Source organism: Anolis carolinensis, chromosome 2, assembly GCF_035594765.1.
Source record: "Anolis carolinensis isolate JA03-04 chromosome 2, rAnoCar3.1.pri, whole genome shotgun sequence".
Lineage (NCBI taxonomy): Eukaryota > Metazoa > Chordata > Lepidosauria > Squamata > Dactyloidae > Anolis > Anolis carolinensis.
In genome coordinates this window covers 290,866,079-290,884,468 of record NC_085842.1, presented here as the reverse complement: position 1 = coordinate 290,884,468, position 18,390 = coordinate 290,866,079, and the positions used below count along the sequence as shown (strand labels likewise).

The following is an 18,390-nucleotide window of genomic DNA, read 5'->3' as shown; positions in this document are numbered from 1 at the left end:
CCAGTTATCAGTCAGTCTGGTTGCCATAATCTTGGTTTTCTTGATGTTTAATTGCTGCCCGGCTTTTGCACTTTCTTCATTCACCTTGGTGATAAGGCTCCTCAGCTCCTCCTCACTTTCAGCCATCAGAGTGGTATCATCTGCATACCTAAGGTTGTTCGCCCAGTCTATCAAATTCCTTGCTAGTATTTTAGATCAACTGTAAGTTGCACACATGAACTTGCCAACCGTCATTCTGGCCAACAAATCTAATTGCAAGAAAGAAGAAATTGAGTGACTAATTCGAGTCCAGTTTGGAATTATAGTTTCTGCTCTCTGGAAATTGTAAATTAGTCACCCAGTATTTCAACACCTAATTCCATCTGAAGGAAATACATGTTCAGATATATGTGTGTACGTGCTCACATTGTTCTATACAGATTTTGAAGATTGAGTAAAGGGACATGTTTTCATCAGATGTAGTTTCCAGGCTTATAATAGGGATAATTAATTACTTCTTTAACATAGATAAACATTACTGAGCGATGTTTTATCACTGTGGGTGTATTTCACTTCTCTGATATAAATCAGACTAAGTGTGCTGATGTCATCATAATCTGTCACAGAATCATGGCATCTTAGAGTTGGAAGGTGGCCTTAAGGGTCATCCCATTCAACTTTTTCCATGTAAATATACAACTACAGCACTCTTGAAAGACAACCATCCCACCTCTGTCTAAACAAGGAGAGTCCAAAGAAGCAGATTCCACAACCCCCCAAAGCAGTCTATTGGTTGGACAAGCCAATTGGTTGAACTAACTGATTTTATTGAAGCAAACGCTTGAGGCCAGAACTGCAGCAAACACTTTTTTAAAAGGCAGCTTTTCTGGTGCAAAAGAGGTTGTGGTAGATAGGTAGTAGGTACAGCTTCACACACTCAAGGTTTAATGCATCGCAATCAGCAAAGCAACCAAAGTCAAGTACTACTAAGCCATACCGTGCAATTTGTAGCTTTTAGCACATCTTTAATTCTCTCTAGCAGAAATCAATATATCCAAGACAATGGAGCTGAATAGAACTTGAATCCAGGTAAGTGCATATAGGACTGCGGCCTTGACAGTACTTCACTTGGTAGAAGCAAAAAAGAAAAAATACCCAGACATCAAGTCTGGCAGAACTATATTTTGTGTCTACCATAAATGTTGATTTTTTTTAAGACGGAAGGATTTCTGAAAGATTGCTTAGCTATATGCAAGATCTTGCTTTACTTGGTTCTTTCAACAGGAAATATGACTCTTTGAACTTTTACAATTTCAATCATATTGCTTAAATCCTTTGAAAATCTTTGTGGATAACAGGGATTTGGACAAATATCATTAACACGATAAGCTGTGCCTCCCAAAATAGAATAATAGAATTTTACAGTTGGAAGAAACTATAAAGTCATCTAATACTATCCCACCACCATCGCCGCCACCACTATGTTGCTGAACTACATAACTAAAGCACTCCTGAAAGTTGACCATCTAACTTCTGTTTAAAGACCTCCAAAGATAAAGAGTCTAACACCCCCTGGGGCAATATATTCCACTGTCAAACAGCAATTAAAGCAAAAAAAAAAAGTTATCCTGATGTTAAGGTGGAATCTATTTTCTTGTAATTTGAAGTCACTGGTTCATGTTCTAGTCTCTTGAAGCAGCAGAAAACAAGCTGGCTGCATCTTCTAAATGACATTTTAAAGATATTTCAGTATGGCTATCGTGTCACCTCTCAGCCTTCTTTTCTTTAAGCTAACATTACCATCTCCTAAGTAATTCCTCTCAACGCTTGGTTTCCAGACCTTTGATAATCTCAATCTACTATTCTATGATTCTATGATTCTATGATTCAATTGCCATTCTCTGGACACAGTTTAGCTTTTCCTGATCTTTCTTGAACCGTGATGCCCAAAACGGAACACATTATTCCAGATGAGGTTTGCATAAGTGGAAAACATTATTCAGTCAGGACACTATATGCCTGTTGATACAGCTTCCACTGATCATGAAAAGTAGATCATCATAATCAAAACAAAGAAGGCAGCAAATGCAATAAAAGGGAAAAAATTAGAAAGTTAGAAAATTAGAAAAATTAGAATGCTTGTCAAAACATTTAGTCTTGGTCCCAGTGTGGGCCACTTGTCCACCAGAAAGGTATGGCCATCACAGTTGAGACAACTTTGTTACTGATACAGAAAGATAAAGTAGTTGGAGAAATTAGACATCTTCTCCACTCTAACAAACACCTTGCTAAGATTAAAGTCAATTATTAAATCAACTGTATGTTCTAGTCATTAGAAGCATAGAAGAAAACTTCATTGTATGGATGATGGAGGTGACTTTCTTCAACTAAGAAAAAAACATATTTGAACACTCCACAGTACAATATAGAATCAACACAATATATCGCATGTGATCAGCACATTTTGCAAAGAATAGTGTCCCCCACCTAATGAAATATTTTGCAGTGGTAAAAAGGAACTTGGCACATGATCAAAGCTGTTAATTTCTTCATTGTTACTTCACATGTTCCTGAACTGTGGCCAGATACGACAAGCAGGAGCCAGAGCTAAGTAATAATGTTTTTAAGGCCAAGTGTTCTAGCTACTGGTTATGCTTTGGTGAGAAGTGTCTGGGAGCTATGGTCCAAAAATGTATGTTTTTTTCTAAATTCTGGGTAATCCACATACAATGTCACAAATAGCACAGTACATTTTCCCATTTTATAGTGCTGTGCAAATCCTAAAACGTGCCTCCCAGGATCGCTTATCATTTTGCAAGAGGTTCTGAGAAATAGTCCATAATTCCTGTACATTGCTTACTTGTGACGCACTGAGCAAAGTGGGAGTTGTGTACCCTGGTATCATTTCGTGTAGCATTATAAGAAACTGTGGTGTGTGAGCTTCATTGATCATACATTGCATCTTGGGTTATTTGGCACATTTCTTTGTCTTGTGTTGATGACTTGAATGGATGCCGACAGCTATATCTCAGAAAAAATCGCAGTCTGGATCTATATTTTCCTTCTCAATTTAAGTATAAACTCCCCTTAGATGTCCTAAACCAATTTGTGGGATCCAGTTAGACAAGAGGAGTGTATGGCTATATCCACACTGCAAAAAGAGAAGAGTACAGTATGTCTACATCTACATTATAGCAGTTTGAACACCACATTTACTGCCATGGCTCAATGCTATAAAATTCTGGGATTTTAGTTTTGTGACATATTTACCCTTCTCTCTCAGAGAGCTCTGGCACCACAACAAACCTCAAATCCCAGGATTCCACAGGATGGAGCCATAGCAGTTGTAGGGGTACCAAACTGCTATAATTTTGCAGTGTGGATGGTCTCTCTGTTTTGAACCATAGGGTAGAAGTTTGAAGCATTCAAACAAGTGTTTGCAAGGAAATAACAAAGTAACAGTTTTGATTATAACTGAAAAATGGGAAATGACTTTAAAAAATGTAACTAAATCAAATAAATGCTGTTTTGGAGCCTCAAAATAATAAATGTGTCTGACTATTTTTTTTAAAAGTAACTCTTAAGCAAGGTCTAAATACCCTGAAGTCAGCAAGGTATTTATGTCTAGTAGATATTTAAAAATTAACTTTTCAAGCAAGGTCTAAACACCCTGAAGTCAGCAGATCATATCTGATCTGGAAAGTTAAGCAAGCTCAGTTCTTGGAAAGACTTAGAAGAAGTCTGCCAAGGAATACCAGGTGCTATAGGCTTACATTCAGAGAAAGGCAAAGGCAAACCTCTTCTGAATGAATACATCCTGGCAAAAATAGCCTATGATGAGGTAGTCATAAGCCCAAGAGGCCATCTACACTGTAGAATTAATGTAGTGTGACACATGTTAAGAGCTATGGCTTAATGCTATGGAATCATTGGAGCTGTAGTTTTCCATGGTCTTTAGCTTTTTCTGCCAAATCATGTGGGTGCCTCAGGATTCCATAAGATTAAGCCATGGCAGTTAAATGGTGCCAAACTGCATTAATTCTGCAGTGTAGATATACTCCAGGACAACTTTAAGGTACATAACAACAACATAAGCTTTCAACCCCAAATATATATTGCAGCCATCTCTTTTTCTCTATTTCTGTCACACTCTCCTCCCTTTCTGATACCTCCTTCCTTTTGGCTCTCCCATGACTTCTCAGTCTACCTCCCTCACTTTCAAAACATATCTTTCTGGATCCATCTACATTGTCAAATTAATGCAGTTCAACACCACTTTAACTGCCATAACTCAAAGTTTTGGAATCATGGGAGCTGTAGATTTACAAGGTCTTTATCTTTCTCTGTCAAATAGTGCTAGTGCCTCACCAAACGACAACTTTCATGAAGTGTTGGAGGGTCTATGTTTAGTTCAGAACCAAATGATAATTTGTGGGTGAGAAATTCAAAACAAAATGGCAAAAATATTCTACATACAATTAATTCTAAGCACATACATTTTGTTTAAAAATCCTCCCTGCCCTATCAATAGATATAGCCTTATCTTATTTTTCCCTCTTTCACTTTTCATTTCCATGGAAACAGAAGAGAAAAGGCTGCCACAAACAGATTACAACCAAGGGACACGACTGACAGGAGAGCTTGCAGGTACATTTTAGCTGCTGGAGGTCAGCAGAAATAGGTATGAAAAAATATAGTGCTACAAAAAAACAGGCATACAATCAATACCAAAAAAAATGTGAGGCCACTTCTAAATTGTAGCCTAAAGTGAGGCAAGGCTGGTGAGATCATGAGATGAATTAGTATTCTCCCCACGTACAGAGAGATACATCTTCTGAGACTGCAGTTCAGTGCTTTAAATTGATGCCTTTGTGCTGGATGGTGGCCCATGCTCACCCTGGCCCTGGCCCCTTCTTCCTGAATCTTACCTAATAAAACGTGGCTTGCATTTTTATTTCTCACATGATTTGTGCATATTCCAAACTTCTATCTTTGTATGATATCATATTGTTCATTAGGCAGCACATATGGCTCTCTGTTCCTTCCTGCATTGCCCTCACAACAATCTTAAGAGGTAGGGCAGAGAGAAAGGGGTCAGGGAAAGTAAGGAAAGAAGAGAGGAAGAGAAGGGGAGATGGAGAGAGAGTGAGACTCAAGATGAATCTGTGAGTTTCATGACACTAGTTGCATCTACCTTTTAGAATTAATGCAGTTTGACACCATTTTAACTACCATGCTCAGTGCTATGGAATCACAGGAGCTGTAGTTTGGTGAGGCACCAAAACTATTTGGCACAGAAGGCTAAAGGCCTTGTAAAACTTATGGTATCAAAGTGCATGAACTCTACATTGGAGATGCACCCTAAGTAGAGACTAGAACATGGATATTCTAAGCCACAGCACATAACAATCTTCAGTTTGGTCTGGGGCAAATTGTTGCCCTGTACCATGACAGTGGGCTGTGTTTTGGCATTTAAAGACAAACATCAGCATAAAATGCCATCTGGAAATGACTACAAGTCACATCTAAAATTACAATTTTCAGCCAATTTTGCCACTGAATGTCATTCAATGGCTAGGAAGCAGCAGGTACCGTCCTTCACCCCCACCCCAATGCAATGCATTACTCCATGTGGCATTTGGCAGCATTTTATGCATAATTGGGATGAGGGGCTTCCAAAAATTAAAAAAGGACAGTGTCTGAGAGTGGGCTTTTGGGGTGATATAAAAAGAGTTGGGGGCCAAATGTTGCCAAGGGTCTACCCTGATAAAGTGTCTACAATAAATTTGCTCTTCTTCCCCTCTAAAATTTAAACAATAAGCTTCCTTCTACAATCATCTAAGTCAGGGGTCCTCAAACTTTTAAAGCAGAGGGCCGGTCCACAACCCTTCCGACTGTGGAGGGGCCGAATTATCATTTGAAAAAAAAAAACTAACAAATTCCTATGTACACTGCACCATACCATATTTAACAATACCATATTTAAAAATGAAAACAATTGTAACCAACATAAACCTATAAGGATTTCAATGGGAAGTGTGGGCCTGCTACTGGCCAATGAGATAGTCAAGTTAATTAGGACTGTTGTTGTTGTTGTGTGCCTTCAAGTCATTTCAGACTTTGGGTGAGCCTAAGTCTAAAATTATTTATTTATTCATTTACTACATTTATTTACTACATTTATATCCCGCCCTTCTCACCCCGAAGGGGACTCAGAGCAGCTGTATGTACATACAATATATTATATTATTAGCATAGCACAATATTAGCATTATATATTACTATATTGAACTATACCACTATACTGTAATATTATATGTAATATATGACATATAATTAATATTATTATATGGTATTATTATTAGTATTATATTGTATAACATTATAATATTATTATCAATATTATATGTATATACAATATATTATATTATTTAAAATGATATAAAAATATTATATTATAAAACTGAGGGAGGGGGCCATGTAAATGACCTTGGAGGGCCGCATCCGGCCCCCGGGCCTTAGTTTGGGGACCCCTGATCTAAGTAAACAGCAGGAACGAATCCAAGAAATTGGTTAATCGTTTGAATAACTCCTTCACAGTTCACACTAAAACTCAGAATATATTTTATTGCCTTGCTGACAAGGAAGCCACCAGCCACCATTGCTAAAGGAAGAAGCCAACTGGCTTATTCTTACTCTTGTGAAACATTTGGCATGAAACAGCAAAATAAAAAATAAAAAACTGGGTACAGAGAGAATTTTGATGTGCAGATTATGCAGCCAGATTATGTGTGTCTTTGGGGGATGATTTACATCCCTATTGCAATTTCATAGGTTTCCATATTCCCAGGTTTAGGGTTCTGACATCTGGATCCATTGTATTGCATTGAGGAATCACTGGGCATTTGTTCAGCTGTAACCTGATCATACAGACAGGGCCTGTGACTTCACTGAGCCCTGGAAGGTGAATTTATTCCCTTCTAGTGCCTGACAAAAATGCTTGTTACAGTGATGAAAGATATAGGATGGATAACACTGCCATGAAATAACAATGTGAGCCAAGGGGGTACTCAGTAATTGCATTCAGTCTTCAAAAGCAGAAACACAATCTCATTGACTCCAATCAGTCTCCCCTTGTTCGACATTCCTACTAGAACACTTTTCTAAATAAGATCTAAAGGCTCATTTATTCCCTTCCTCTCCTACCCTTCACCTTTGCTTTTGAATCAGGCTCTGTTCATCAGGGTGGCTGCTTTCATTACAACAAAGAGGGTTTTGCAATACTCATTGGTCATTAAACAAATACTTTTTTAGTGTGCAATACTCTCTGGTGCACATAAAATAGGCAACAATTTTATATCCTTGCCTTGGCCATGAAAAGAACAGCAGTTCAAAGGGGTTTTTTGGACCCCAGCTCCCCCAGGAACCATGGCTCTGATGGAAACACACATCTTCCAACATTTCATAGATTAAAACTGGGATATGTGTGGCCAAGCCAGATCACAGTGTGATGAAGATGGCAACTGCTATTAATGAAAAAGAATACACCATCTAGGAAAGGCTGAGTTTTCTGAGAGTAAAAGGGAGAGCAGCATGTTGTATTTCTGCTCTGTCTTGAGTTGATAGACTGTGGTCCACTTTTGCAGTCGGCAGCAACTGAAGTATGTTGAAGATAAATGAAAAAGAGACAGGAGAATAAAGAAATTGGGACATTTTGGAAGCATTTTTAAAAAGTGGGTCCACAGAGGATTAATTAGTATTGTCCCTGTCAAACTGGGACAGTTTGTGGGTATGGAAATTTGTGATTGTGATAATCTTAAAGCACAGAAAGGTATATAGAAAGATGGGCTATAACCCATTTACTTTCCCCAGCTAGGGTTGCCCTCATCAGTATTTTTCTCGATTCCTACTTTTATCCTCTCTCCATCTCTTCCATCTTTGTCTTGTCTCTGGCTTACAAGGATATATAGACCTGAGTTGCCAGTCCCAGTTTGAGCAAACTCCTTGGCTCAATGTAACTTACATAAGTTTTGACTCATTCAACAATTGATTTAGTGGGTCTATTTTCATTCAGGCCATAATGAGTCACATACAGGATTTCACAGACTGGTTGTTGCTCTGCTCACTCTGTCCACATTCCTTTGACTTTTTGTGAACTATAAAAAGCAGATGTCCTGCTGGCTGAGCTATAGTTGTTTAAAAAGGGTAACTGTTTTTTATTTTGCATAGAACTTATTATTCCTTTGCTTCCAAGCCTGAGACTTCTGACAGACTTTGGCTTTTCCTTAGCATGGGGGAAGCAGTGTTGTTCTCTTATGAAGGCCACAGAGGATGTGCATTTGTTTAGGGTTAAGGAACTATTACGTTTTGCTATCTCAGCCATTCAGATAATTAAAACCTCACATTGTTTCTATTCTGAATGTGAAGATATTTGCAAATGCCGATAAATTCTCCATAAATGAACCGAAACAGCTGCCCATTATTGGCATTATCCAAATTCAGTAAATATGAATACAATGATTCCTAGACTGAGGAATAGTGAAAGATGAGTATTTTGTTGAAACAAAGACAGAAGTGGCAACTCTGTTCTGAGTTGGACCTGGCTTCAATTCCAGGCATTCTCAAGTCTGTGTTTAAAATTGAACACTGACACATGTCACTGTGGTAGGATAAGATTTATTGGTGTTAAATTGATGTAGCAGAGGAAAGAACCATAGTCCTTTAACTGGTGGCTTCCAGCATCATCTCCCAGCTTTCTGCCCAGATTATCCAGCGGCCCACCCTGCAAATCCTCCTGGCTAGACAATGCGTTCCCTGTGCTGGGGTGCAGCCCCTTCTAAAATGAAGCAAATGGAAAATACCCAGAGTTATATAAGTCAGAATGAAACAAAGGAAACTGGACTGTGAAGGAAAGAGCCATTTTCTTACCTAATAGATCTGAGAAAAATACAAGCTAGCTGCTAACCAGAAGATTTATTCCCCCTTGTCTGTTCTCAGCTGACTTTATATCCTTCAGCTGCAAGGCTAAAGCATAAACCATCTCATAGGGCCTCCCAGACACAAAATAACTCTTTTTTGTGTCATTGGACAGCTGTTAACATTTGCCCAGGATGCTGATAAAGATTTTAGAATGATCTGCCTGGTGGCGGGGAGCCACATGCACTACCAACGCCCATTGGAGTTAAGCACTCAAAATCTCTGGCTTAGCTGAATGAATCCATCAGTTTTTGTTTCTCTTAAATTACAATTGTTTAAATCTCATGTTGTCTTCAGTTGGAACATGAAGAAATGTACATATATATTATAAAAAGTGGCCAATGTAGTATTTTCACCCAATCCTATCCAAATTTGTGAGCGTATACCAACTTCAGACTCAAGTGCACCTAATTCTAGAATGTGATAGACTCTTGACCATACATTATTCATCTTTAAATATGTCTGTACATAGGAACAACATCAAACTGTTATTTTGGGTAGGGTTCAGTAAATTAGTGTGCATGAACACCCAGTGCTCAATTCTGATATTCATCATTACCACAAATTATGCAGCTGAGCTTCCCATATTTGAGGAAATCGCAGGGGTCAACACATCCAGAGTGCAATGGATGAGCCTCACCCTGGGAAAACCTCTTTGTGACCCAGGTGTCTCCCCTGCCAGGTAATTTCTGATACTGATCCACCTCAAACCAGCCATAAATGTGTCAGTTTATTTTTCTCATTATGAAAACTGACTGAATAATAACAACAGAATTAGTCAAAATGGTGGTTGGACGTGACATGGCAGAACTTCTCATGTGTCTTTCATGACAGAGACATGGACATGGAAGTGACATGGCAGAACTTCTGGTGTGCCCCATCATAGTTGCTCACTTTTGATGCAAAACAACCATCCAAGTACACATTGTTGTAAGTATTATAATAGAATTCACATAAAACTTCTATGCCAGTTAGCTCTGGAATGCAGGCTAAGATCCTAAGGTACAGTATGACCTCCATATCTACAGTATTGAAACCCACAATTTCATTTGCCCACATTTCAAAAAAAAAATCTCTAGTCATTTTCTAGGTCTTCCAGAACAATTCAATGATATGTTTCCACTGGCAGTTGACAGAGTTGCACTGGAGAACCTATAAATGCTAGAGCAGTGGTTCCCAACCTCGGGCCCCAGATGTTTTGGCCTACAACTCCCAGAAATCCCAACAAGTTTATCAGCTGTTAGGATTTCTGGGAGTTGAAGGCCAAAAACATCTGGGGACCCCATGTTTAGAACCACTGTGCTAGAGAGATATTCTCTCTAGCCATTTTATAAGTTCTTCAATATCATTCTTTGGTATCCAATTGGCCAGAAGTTTTTTTATTTATTTCAATAGGATTTGCTATTATCCAAGTGTAAAGATGTCATGATCATTGTGTTTTATTCATGATTGCTATGTTTAGGTTGACTGTTTAAAGTTATATATTTCAGCTATTCTTATACAGAAGCTGGGAGCCTCTAAGGCATGGCCAGGAAAAGGGGCGTGGCTTCACCTTGCTGGTGGAAGCCTTAGAATTCAAAATTGGGCAGTTGGAGTTTGTCGGTTGAGCAGAGCAGTTGGTTCTATTCAGTGGGAAAGGAGTGTGATCGAAATAAAGAGATTGTGGGAGGAAGTTGAGCAGCTAGAGAGTTTTAGCGGAGAAGGGCTAAAACTAAAGTTGCTGAGCCTTTAGTAGGAATAACTAAAGAGCTGAGGTTACATCCCTAAGTCATAGAAGGACTAGGGTTAACCAGTTAAACTCCCCAGTCCAAGTTTGATCGGGTACAGATCAATTAAGTTCAAGAAGGACAGTATTCCTAACTGAAAGAAACAAGTCTTATAAAGCTAATACCATACTAAGCTCAGTGAAACGATTGAAAAGTCTTGCAACACTTACTGTACAGAAGTAACATCGTTCAACTTAAGTTATAACATTCTTGCAACCATCAAGCTTTGTACTATAAATAAACAAGTTACTGTTTCTTCAAATGTTGCTTATTATTTGAGCAAAGCATCTTTCAAAGGTGGTGGCAGCGACAACATAGAAAAGTGAAATACATAGAGGTAGAAGGTGAACCCTTCGCATTTTGGTGGCAGCGGTGGGATCGGAAGGGATTCCATTCTCTGCCACGTCAAGTCTTCACACCAAGGTTTTGCATTTGCACAGTAAGTGATTAAACATATACTTTGCAGGTATGAGGGTTGTCTGTAATTGCACTTTTCCAGGAGGGATTATGTAATGGTACATAATTCTGTTACATGTTCTGAGACTCAAAAATCCAAGACTGAATACTATTTGGCCATGGAAATGCACAGGGTATTGTAGCTCAGCAAGAGGCAGAGGATTTTTCTAACATTTCAGAGGATGAGGGGTTTGATGGGTTTCAAAATGAGGAGCCTGTCAGTGTTAGGAGAGAATTGCCGGCAGATGAGGCCGATGTTTTGGATTCCCGTGCTCAGTCTCAGACAACCAGGGAAAGTGAAAGTGCCAGTTCTCTTGGGAAATGGCCTTCAGCCAATGAGGAGTTTTCTCAAAAAGCCAGATTAGACCAGAGAATGGAGAGAGTGAGAAATAGACAAATTAGATGTTCTCAGAGAATCCTTGATACCTTGAAGTCCAGGTGTGTTCAGCATGATCTCATGGCTACTTGGACAGGCTTAAATTAAGTAGCATTGGCTTTATGCTTCCCAGAGGAGACAATGTTGCCATATGGGATGGCCCTTTTCTCTCTGCTCTCAAGTTCACAAATCAAGTATTCTCAAATTTTCTGTTCTGGTCCATGCTTTTGTTTCCTTAGAGGGTTTACCTTGAAAAGTTCTTGTTTTCTTGTTTTTGGGTTTATGTTTGAAGTACTGCTGTGGATTTTGGTTCTCTTGACTTGATGTACTATTGCATTTTTGGAAAATTGCTCTTTTGTATTTGCTATTCTTCTGATCCTTTAGGAAATATCCCCTTTTCTCTTTTTACCTGCTTTATTCAATAAACATTTTTAGATAGAACTAATGGACTGGTGTGGTGCTGGGTGAAAAGGTGTTTCAGTGCTAGAGTGCAACACAGGATGACATTGTTGCCAAGATAAACCTGTAGTATTTTCACCTTAGGGCTGCCATGAGTCAAAAACAACTTGCATGAATATACTACTACTACACTTTTCAAAAGACTAAGCTTATGAAGAAAAAAACGCTTCTACTTTAAGTGCATACACAAATGGAGATAAATACATATAGCTATATACAGACAGTCCCCAGTTACAAACCACTCATAGTTAAGAACGGGGGTGAAACAACAGGAAGTGAGAGAAATCTACCCTTCAGAAAAGGAATTCGCTCCTGAAAGAGTTAGCATGGGGAAAAGGTGTCTCCACTGAAGCTTTCTCACCAATCTTTCTTTCCACAACAAACCACATTTTTCAAAATCCAATGATCACAGGGAGAGAAAGTGAGGTGAAATCTTCTGAGCAGGGGCACAGACAGCAAAACAAACAACACAAGAGTCTTAACTCTTCCCTATGCTATCCAAAACTAAAGTTGTATATATGTTTGGCTAGAGTTACACTGAAAAAATGTACCTTTTCTGATTTACATACAAATTCAACCTAAGAACGAACCTATAGAACCTATCTTGTTTATAACTTGGGGACTGCCTGTATAGTATCAGAAAAGAAGAATATAAATATTACAAATACACAAATACCCCCACACATACAGACATCCTGTGGGAGACACAAGCTGTTACTACTCAACCTGTGTGAGTATTTGGGTCTCAGCTGGCCAGATCCTTATCCTGCATTTGGCTGACACTCTCAGCTCCCTTCCCAAAGCCACTAAACAGTAGAACTGGCTGAACATTTCTTTTGGAAACCTGGAGATAGATGAAGTAAGCCAACTTCTTGGGTTCATTACTGACATAAAGAACAGCCTTGGCTTTGCTGAATTTTGACGGCTTTTCAGCAAATCTACGCCAAGTTTCAAATGACTCAGGGTGAAGCTTCAAAGAAGCTCAGCTGAGTTATGATTCTACCTTAAACCAATCTAAAACTTGGCAGTGTGGATGAAATCTGGCAGAAGAGTTGGGGTTTATTTGGAACTGAAACACACACGGGGATAAGAGTACTTGCAACCTGAAACTGAAAAATCATTTCTAAGAGCTCTTGTGAAGTGACGCTGCTAAATATTAGGCAGAACCTGGCCATAATGGCTCATTCCTCATTCCTTCTTTCCCATGTGGGTGGCTTCATGATCCTTCTTACAGCTCCAAAAGATTATTCATTTCTAAGAAGCTGTGAAAGTAAAACAGGGATAAAATCTGATGGAGCCAGAAGGGTGTTTATCATGATTTTCACAAGCCTGCTGATGGTGGAGAGGAAGCAGGGCTGCAGTTAATGATTTGAATAGATCGGCAGTTGGATATATAGATGCATGATGTGTGAGCAAAATCTGCCAGGAGAATGGCCTGCATATGGGCTGTTTAAATAAATGGATTCAGCACTACCATTCTCTGATGCAACTCTAATTCATGTCAATGGAACCTAATGTCATAGTGAACTGTGATCATTCAAACACATGACTCCTTTTGTATGAGAAAAAAGGCCTGTTTCCAACTGTGGCTGTTCTGATGACTTAGCAAACAAGCCATGAGGGTAATAGCTTTCTGTGATTGTTGTTTCCTGGCAAGTGGTCAATTAACCCAGGAAGCAAATACAGGTGATATTATTGCATGGAAATATCAAAGGAATGTAGAAATCAAAACCAAGAAAAGGAAAACAGTGGTAAGTGATTGCTTCCATGTTGGTGAGGCTGTGAATCAACTCTGTGTTTTATTTCATCTGTAAAGGCATAGAGATCTGCTGTATTTCTCTGTGTTCTTTAAATGTTTAGCACCATGAACAGCTCCTTTAAAGCATGAATAAAACCCAGAGCAAATACACTGCGTCTCTGACATGAAATCATTTGGCTGTGCCATACCAAATAAATGCAATCGGCTAGGGCTTGAAAAATGTTTTGTGTGAGGAGGTACAACTGTCAGAACCCCAGAAATGTAACTTTTCCCAATCTAACCTTTAAAAATACAGGAATGCCTGACAATATTAAAAGAATGGTAATGGTATCTTAGTCCTATTTGATCATGAAGCCTAGTGTCATTTTCAGCTTCAAGCAATAGATCATGGAAAGGATTGCTATATGAGTTACATAATTGGACACGGGATGGATCACGAGGTCAACTTTGTTACCTTTCTCTTGAGTCAGAAATCATAGTTTTGCCAGAAAGTTAAAAGTCATTGGACAGAAGATTCACAACTCTTGTCTGATAAACTTTTACTTCTAGTGAACATGTTTTACAGGCTTTCCAGCCTATTGTTTCATAAGTGTCCAAAACTAGTTTGACCAGACATGACAATCAACTAAAGAAATGTGTATTTTAAAAACCAGAGTCTGATCTACAGATTGATCAAAAGATAACCCGAAGTAGTTTGGCAAGAGTTTGTGACTCCCATCTGTTTAACAATGGCAGCAATAACTATTGTCCCATCCCAGCTTGCTGTGTGCCTTCAACCCCTTTCCATCTCATGCCAACCCTATCCTGGGCTTTTCTTAGCAGGAATTGTTTAGCGAGAGCTCACTAATGTCTTCCTCTGAGGCCAAAATAATGTGAATTACTGAAATTCACATAGTGCGTTTCCATGACTGGATGGGAATTTGAACCAAAGGCTCTCAGTATTCTAGACCAACATTCAAACCACTACACCACACTGATTTTGCATTCCAGATCAGGCTACTAAAATCTCTAAAGTTCTTATCACACGGGCGGGGTAAAGTGGAGAACAGTGGGGGGCAAGCATGGAACACTGGAAGGCGCACATGGGGCAATCATGGGGCACGCTGCTGGCACACAGTCCCCCGGAGCCCTGCTGGAAGTAACCCTGGGGCTCCAGAGGACTCCGTGCCGGTAGCACAGAGAAGCACAGGGGCGGGGGAAGACGTTTCTTGGCCACAATGTGATGAGGTCCTAAGTGTCACAATAATGCAGATATAGATCGATTTCTACTTGCATGTAGAAATGACCTCAGTAGATATTTCAGGTGGTACAGTAAGTACCCTCTTTCTTTTATTTCCTTTCTTTTTCCTTCTTTCTGCCCCACTTTATATCTGAAGATCTTGAGATTGCAGTTAATAAAACAACTCAAACAAATGAAAAACAATTCATCAGAATAAAAGAAATAATGGAAATCTACAACCCAGTAGGTGAGATTCAAGCCATGGATGCTGGGTCCTAAACCCTTAGATGAACAGCTAAGTTATAACTTGGTGTCAAGGTGAGGCCAGCACCGATAACAATTAATTGGGTATGTAAGGGGAGGGTATTCCACAACTTCCATCCTTAAAGTATTATCTGGACCTTTTTCACAGACCATAGAAAATCAGAATTTGCTAGTTCAGGAATCCAAGTGCTTCACAGAACAGTGGTTCTCAACCTGTGGGTCTACAACTCCCAGAAATCCCAGCCAGTTTACCAGCTGTTAGGATTTCTGGGAATTGAAGGCCATAACATCTGGGAACCCACAGGTTGAGAACCACTGGCATAGAACACTCCAGTGAAAAAAGATACCATCAGCTTCTTTATTGTAAGCCGCCCTGAGTCCCCTGTTGGGTGAGAAGGGCGGGATATAAATGTTGTAATAAATATAAAATAAATAAATATATATCTGGTCTACTGTTAAACATCTGTTACTGTCAGGGTGTTCCTTCTTATACTTGATTAGGGCCTATGTTTTGCAATTCAGTCCGTTGATTTGGGTTACATCCCCAATGGAGCAGCAGAAAAATAAACTTGGTGTTCGATGTGACAGGTCTTTAGATTTTAGGCATCTAGTCGAAAAAGAAAAAGAAAAAAATGTGATGCTAGAGGAGAGTTATGTTAACATAATGAATTACCAAAAAGACAAAGAAATGGACATGAGAGCACATCAAGCAGGGCTTGCTCAAGTTCTACTTCCAAGATTCCCAGAGAAAAATGGGATTTGGCCCTTTATAAACAACCTTTCTTCTGATCCACCATGGCACTTCTGATGTTCTTCGACAGATTAAAGGAAATGTGGAATCAAAATCAAACAAATTCACATTTGAGGAGATATTTCCAACTTTACAGTCTGTTTCTAGGGCAACAACATATCAATCGTCCCAAAGTTGCTTTAGCCAGAGAATTGCTCCAAACCTCTTGGAGAAATATGTTGACTCTCAACATTGTTGTTTCTATGCCTCCAACAGCAATCTGTTTATTTTCATGAGGTGATGATAACTGTCTATATAGCTCAACTATCTTGAACAAAGAGTAACTTCCAAGTTTTAAAGCATATTTCATTTTATTTAATTCAATGAGATTTTTACCTATTATACTTATCCCCTCCGGCTCTCCTTCCAGGCCCCTTAACTGGATTATCCTAGAGTTCTAGTCCAACTAATATAGCTCTTAACCAATCATTAAAGAAATCTCAGTTGAATGTTCCTATGAGTTTTAATCTATCAGTTAACTGCATCTGCATAGAAACAAAACAAGAACTTTAAAGTGAAAAAACATGCCTTCTTTGTTTCTTTGTTTTTTGGACTGTACTATAGGCAGTTTTTTGAACTGAAGAGCGTTATAGACCCAAAATATTTGGAGAGCCACAGTTGCTTATCTGCATTTTGGAATATGCCTCTTTAGAACGGTGCTACTCAAAGAGGGAGTCTATGAACTAGTGACAGTACCTGGGCCATTAGCTACCAGTCCCCAGTAAGTTTTCAAGAAAAGAAGAAACACATCTAACTAATGGGCACAAATGCAGTACCAGTTCCTGAAACACTGGAATAAAAATAACTGCTTGTCTTCTGCATCAAATAGTTAGAGAAGTACAGCTTTAGCTGAAGTTGGAGCAGGTGTTATCTTAGGAGAGGTACCCTTTCTTTGCTGAGAGTGAAGGAGGAATTCCTCTTCTAACACAGCATTTGAAACATCTTGGGCTGACAAGTATACATTCTACAAAAAGTCCACATGGTACAGTTTTTGACTGGTGATGCTAATGTTTGGACAAGCAGATAAGATAGTTCATCTGCATTTGCATGCTATGTGAATTAAAAAAATCAAACCCTAAAATATTTTCTTGCTCAAGGCAAAATGGGCTGTGGCGCAGGCTGGATAGCAAGCCAGCTGCAACAAATCACTCTGACCAAGAGGTCATGAGTTTGAGGCCAGCCCTGCGTCTTGTCTCTGTCTCTGTTCTATGTTATGGCATTGAATGTTTGCCTTTATGTGTGCAATGTGATCCGCCCTGAGTCCCCTTCGGGGTGAGAAGGGCAGAATATAAATGCTGTAAATAAATCAATAAATTAATAAAATGTAAGATAGGCTCTACTCCATTCAGTATTTAGTAATCAATTGGACTAACAATGCAACTTTCCTTCAACAGTGGCAACAGGATAGGGTTCTTCATTACACCTGGAGCTCACAAGCCTGGCAGGATCATGCAGAAAGACCACCTAGAGCACATCTCAATGGGCCAAGGATACAGGAGGAAGGGCTGTCCTTCAGTATCTGCCACTTACAGTTGCCCAGTCAAGGCAAAAGCCCTGGGAAATCAGACTCAGAGCCTAGCACATAGCATAGGACTCCTAGCCTGGCTTCCTATATTCATATAAAAAGTGTCTTGCAGTCAGTTTACTCAGAAAAACTGGTGACCATCAAATTTCCTTACGAAAGTCTCTCACCTCATGAATCAAGACCAAACTGTTTTTCTAATATCAGATGGAAGCCTAGATCCTATCTTACTTCTAGTTAGAGTAGACCCATTGAACAAAAGGAGTTTGCTTATGCATTGTGTTTCACCATTCAACAACCGATTCAACAGATTTACTCTAACTGTGATTAACTAACAGAATTCAAGTCACAGAATCCACCAGAACATCATGTACACCATTTTACTTCTTCACTAGTAATGGGACACTGTGCCTGAGGGTAAGAGACTTTCTACAGAGGCACAGGGTGGGTTATCTATACAGATAATAAAAGTGAACAATGTGCATGTGAGTATGTGGTGGAGGTGTCCACTTACACAGACAGCTTCCCACCTCCACAACCAGCTATATTTCCCACCAATGGCCCTCCCTCCACTGACATGCAGGTTATAGTGAGCACCATGAAAATGTAGCCCGGACCCTGCCAGTGTCCTCCACAAACACCATTCTGCCCCTTTCATGTGGGGACAATTTCATCCTAGATTTTCTGTTTTTCCTCCAGAATGGGTATCCCAGGGCTCCTTAATTTCAATGAACCTGCCCCCTGCCTCTACCTTAACCCTTTCCTACCCTTTCCTATGGCACACAGTTAACAGAGGAATTGATCAGCAAATGAACAAGCGGTTT

General features: G+C 39.4%; 1 non-coding gene across 1 annotated transcript; it reads right to left on the bottom strand.

Annotated features, from left to right (window-relative positions):
• Window positions 1-9,474: 9,474 nt before the first annotated feature.
• On the bottom strand, window positions 9,475-9,645 carry LOC134297200 (U1 spliceosomal RNA). The gene has a single exon (XR_010003956.1). It is a non-coding gene; the product is annotated as a U1 spliceosomal RNA (small nuclear RNA).
• Window positions 9,646-18,390: the final 8,745 nt, after the last annotated feature.